Genomic DNA, 5,675 nt, shown 5'->3' on the forward strand with positions numbered 1-5,675 from the left:
CTTTTAAGAGGGTGATTTTAGGAAAAAGAATATACATAAAAATTGTTCTATTATGCTCATATGTAAGTGGAGGCTTGATATAGTTTATTACAATGAATAAGGAAGATTGGGAAGGGAATTAATTTTTACTGATCACTTTCTCTGTGCCAGGGAAATTTTCATATAATCTAGCTATCACTCTAGCAGTCTTGGAGGTAGGTATTGATATCTCCATTTTAGAATGAGGAAACTAGAGCTCAGAGAGGCCAAGAAACGTTCCACTGTCACACAGCTAGTAAGTGGCAGAACCAGGATTTTATCCCAGATCTGTCTGCCTTCAGTACCTGTATTTGTTCCCCTATAGGGTACTGCCTTTACAGAGTGAAGAATCCAGAGCAATAAGTAATTACTCTGTGCATACCTTCACATCTTCCCCATTCCACAGACCTGAATAAAAGTGGACACCCGGAGAATTTGTCCAAGATACACAGTCATTAGTGGCTGAGTTGGGATAGCCCAGGATTCTGCAGAAGTGTTGACTTCCTCCATTGCATCCCAGAAACCTGGAAGGTGCCTGCATCTTCTGCACAGTAGAAAGAAAGACATTCACCCACAAAATAAGTTAGTAAACCCACTGGATTTTGGTAGTTAAGTAGGTGTAATTTTCAAGCTCTTATTTTCCCCCCCAAATTAAGGAACAACAAGAATACTGAAAGGGCCTCATAAAAGAAAGTCAGTAAAGGAAGGGTGAGAACAAAATTGTGAGAACAACAGTAAGAACATAGCCATTTATATATGATTATATAAATTACAATCATGACAGATAAAGTCATGATAGAGTGAAATCTTGACTATGACATAAAAACCTGTTCTATTAGTTTGTCCTAACCTTCCTAATGCACAGCCTGCAACAACTTTGTGAAGTGTTTTGTGAGTATAGGTGGGGAAGCAGGATTACAGTAGGCTGAAGAACTTTGTGAATCTCGCATGAAAGGCACCTGGAGGTCACCTGAACACACCGTGCGTTTTAACGACTAGCTGCCTTTACTTGACTTGTTCCTGCAACTTTGGAACAACATGTGCATGCATGCACACACACACACACACACACACACACACACACACAGCTGGAAAACTCCTGTGCATTTGCAAGTCCCTGCTCAAGTGTACTATGTTTGAAAAGTCCTTCCAGACACACTTCAGGAGAACTGACGGGTCTGCTGCATACTCAGAGATCTCTATACATACTTTTCCTGTAGCTCCCTCTCACGCTGTGCTATGGTAAGATGCCTCTTCTGCTAGCCTGCAAACCTAATAAGCATAGGAACAATGCCTTAATAATCTCAGTATCCTCGGTGCAAAGCATGCAACAGATGCTCAATAAATCTTGAATGAATGACCAACTAAAAGGAACTGTTTATTGAACCTTATGCCCTCATAATACCACTAGAGGGCAATGTAATCAAGATTACTATACATAGGTGCAGTTACAGATGAGTAAGAGAAAAGGTGTTTTATAAAATAAGTATCTTGTTTTCAGATATTTATATTTTTGCCATGCCTTTGAATCAATTCTGCATTTAAGTGTGAGTAAATATTCAACAAATATAAAGAGAACACTTCAAAGACTTATGAAACGGAGACCAGGTGACTTGCACCAATTAGTGTGCAAAGGAATCTAGGGATTAATTCCCCAACCTGGGAAAAAAAACTATGAATTATGAGCTCAAAGATGCTCTTTATTCTTCTCAGATAGGAAGTCATTATCTGAACAAATAAGTTTTACATCTTCTCATACTTTCAAAATGCTCAATTTTCCACATTACCACCAGGATAAAGTTAAGCATTATTGTATCTGAGAAAAAACTGAGGGACAAGGGAATAAGCAGTTTCAGGGTAAGAACTAAGAAAATACAAAACAGGTACCACCTTCAGCCTAAGAAGTTTCTGTGGATTTATTTCTAATGCATAGCAGTTTGTTTAATCAAACTGAATGGAGTTGAGATTATGCTCCAGTAACTGTGAATCTCAAGCCTGCTTAGTCTCTATTTTCATTTCCTCTTTACTCAAATGATTTAGCAGTAGCACTTAGTATTAAATTTGGATAGATTCTTATTTGATTTAAAAACTTTCTATCATAAAAATTTAGAACCAGTGCCACAATTCAGCTTACAGTTACAATGCTTGTACTTAACTAGGCTTCAGTTCCTCATTTGTATACTTGAGGGTGGGATAGACAAAATAATGTTTCTTTCCAACAAAATATAACTAATATCCTTTTTATTACCTTCCCTGCTCATGAAGCCTATGTTTTGAATGATTTAGCCAATCTAACTGCATTTACATGTAAAAACAAGTTCATTATCTTTCTAATTAATTAAAAACAAAATTAATTGCCAGCAGTTGAATAATTGTTGCTGCAATACTAACTTGATATACTTATAGCCCAAATAATTTATCTGTTACTTCCATAATGTTTAAGTACCTACTGGGTCTCAGGTTCTGTTCTTGGCATTGAGGATACAATCATAAACAAAAGAGACCGTGTCCTGTCCAAGTGATGCTTATGTTCTAGTAGGGGTGAAAACAAAGAAACTTGATGGTTTAGTAAATCTGTGTAGCATTATTTGCAAATAAATGTAAGAATTGATTTAGGCTTTTTGAAGTTTTGAAACAGCTTGTGATTTCACACTCTTTCCTGTGTCTAGGGGCCTCATATGTCTAGGGAACCAGTGAACTAGAAACTCTCTGTGCCTGAGTATCCTGGTTAAAATTTTCCTGATTGTATTAGTTTTCTCTTGAGGCTTGTGATAGTAAAAATCACAAATGTGGCAGCTTAAAACAACACCTACTTATAAACTCTCAGTTCTGTAAATCAGATGCTCAGGCGGACTTGGCTGGGCTCTCTGCTTAGGGTCTCACGGGGTGAAGTCAAGGTGTTGGCCAGCTGGGCTCTTACAATTTTTCTTTTGCTCACTTTTTATTGGTATTCATTAGATTTTAGTATTTCATTATTTCTATCAACAGAATATAGCTGAAATTTTAAGGGGCAAATAACAATAATAGAGTGTATAAATGATATGCAGCATTTTTACTTTTATGGAGTTGAAGAGTAAAGGAAGTGTTAGCTTTGTTTAAATTTTCTGATCTATTGGCTTTTTGAGGTGACAATTCAATTTTCACTAATGATTACCTAAAACTCATTTTCTCTGTTTCACTAAAGGCATAAACTGGTGCCATTGTGGCTGCAATGAAACCATTTCTTATGATGGCAAAGCTGAAAATGTATGATTTTAAGTTTCAAGAGTATTTATTTCTGGCAGATGTAGAATGGACAAATGACTCAAACCTTCAAAATACAATTCATTAAACACAATTTAATTTCTTCTTTTATTAACCTACCTATTTTTCCTTTGAAGTTTTCAAAGTAAGTTTGAGGCAAGCCCTCGTACTCTCTAAAAATGATATCTGCTCAAAGACAATAGAATAGGTCCTCTGTCATCTACTTCTGAATTACCTGGAGTAGCTTATTAAAAATAAGGACCTGAGCCCATCCCAATGTTTCCACACCAGGTAGAAATTTTTTGTTGAAGTAACAAAAAAACAACATAATTTTTTTCTTAAAAATTGAGTACCATTGCACTATACTGTAGATTTCTTGGGGATAGTTTAATTAATTCTTGTATCCAAACACCAAGTCCTGCCTGCTGAATAGTAAGTGATCAATAATATTGGCTAATTAATGATTGGTTTATTGATTTTATCAAGCAGAAAAGATTAATCAGGAAGGCCATCTAAAAGTAAAACTTCCAGTGGTGGCTTATCTATAGTGGGAGATAGCCAAGGGCATTGATATTCAACCTGGCTTTTAGAAAAGTATCTCAGCAGCAGCTAAAGGACAAAAGGAGCTAACATAATAGGCTATGGTTAAGAATTCAGATTTGTCCTCAGAAATGAGTATCCAAAAGAGTGTCATAATCAGTACAAATTATAAACGCATACAAGTATCAAAGTAGCCATGGAACTTCTTGACTTTCATCATGGGTTGCTTTAGCAATGTAATATTTTTATATTCATAGCATTTTTTTCAAGAAGTACATGTTTTAGTGCCATTTATAATCTTGTGACTAAGCAAAGCTCTCCCGCCATGGAAAGAAGGGTGAGAGAAAAGAAAGACTGGTCCATTATCATCAGGATGCATTAGGAAAGACCCCAGAGCCAGGAACTCCTTGACATCCTAGTAGGTGTCCTCATGTTGGCAAGCCCTGTAACACAGATTGTATTTATCCTGTGGCTGATGAAGTGATTTAGCACTTTAGCTTCCTTTGAAGGAAAAAACAGACTTAGAGTAGCCTGAGGAAGGCTTGAAGCACCTCCTTTGTTTTTGGAGAAGATTTGCCATGTGAGTACATCACATTAGTACTAATGCCTCTGCCTAAACAGTGGCACTGAGGACCCCAGTTGCATATTTGCATACCCTTTTAAAATAGACTCCAGTACCAGATATATTTAAATAACACAGGGCTTAGTAAGGTATTTTGTTGCTTTCATGATCAAAGCATGATTGTAATATCCTAACATTTGCAGACCCTAAAAAGTACAGTCTCTGTGAAACACTTAACATTCATCCATGCAGCAATACTTATTGAGCATACATCAGCCAGGAGTTGTGCAAAAGATGGGTGATCCTCTGTATCTGTTTTCAAACAATTCTAAAGGCATCAGAAATTATAAACCAAAGATGCTTTTCATGGATTGCCACCTTAATGAAGGGTGACTGTATCTCTGGTAGAAAATGTTCTGTTAGGATGTGGGGCAAAAGGAAGGTTCTGAGTAGGCCTTTAGCAGTAGTCCCCTATTGTGGCCAAATCCATTATGGGTTTATACCATCCTAAATGGTATACAACTACAGGAACACAAAAGAAATTGTTCATCCATTCCTGCCATAAATATTTATTGAGTAACTATTCTGGGCTCAATGGGGAGTTAAAAGAGGAATTTGAACAATTTATTAGCTATGATTCCTTAAATCCCCCATCTAGTAAATGGGGGATAAGAGTGCTTACTCTGTAGCGATATTGAAAGTAGGTTCCTGAGAACTCGGAATACATGAACTAATCCATGGAAAGTACTTAGCATAGTCTCTGGCACACAGTAAGTGCTTACTAAGTTAAATTTATTAAAATACATCATATTTTACAAAGCACTTTTCTATGTTTCCTCATTTTTCTTCAGAACATCCATTCAAAGGTAAGGAAATTAACTCAAAGAAAGAGTAAATGATTTTGCCAAAATCACGTAATTGTTCTGGAAGGGCCAGAACTAAAAGCAAAATCCTCAATCCTAATTTAATTCTCTTTCAAGTATTTTGAACTGAAATATAGAGGCATCTTTTCTAACTCTGAAGAAGTTCATGCTTTCACAAAGTTTATTGCAAATCCTGAGCTATTGATCATAGAATTAAGATAAAAAGAAGAGACATTTTTTTTTTTTGTTTAGAGCTATGCCTATACAACTGAAAACAGGTTAAACCAGTAGAAATGGAACAAATATACTAGTTTGGGGATCACCTAAGGGAAACAAAATGCATGTGTTTGTATGTGTGTGTTATTGAGTATAACAGAAATATGTTTAGCAAATGACAGAAAAGTAATAGGGATTAAACAAGATAGGGATTTATTTTTCTTACAAAACAA

This window comes from Dasypus novemcinctus, chromosome 6, assembly GCF_030445035.2.
Source record: "Dasypus novemcinctus isolate mDasNov1 chromosome 6, mDasNov1.1.hap2, whole genome shotgun sequence".
NCBI lineage: Eukaryota > Metazoa > Chordata > Mammalia > Cingulata > Dasypodidae > Dasypus > Dasypus novemcinctus.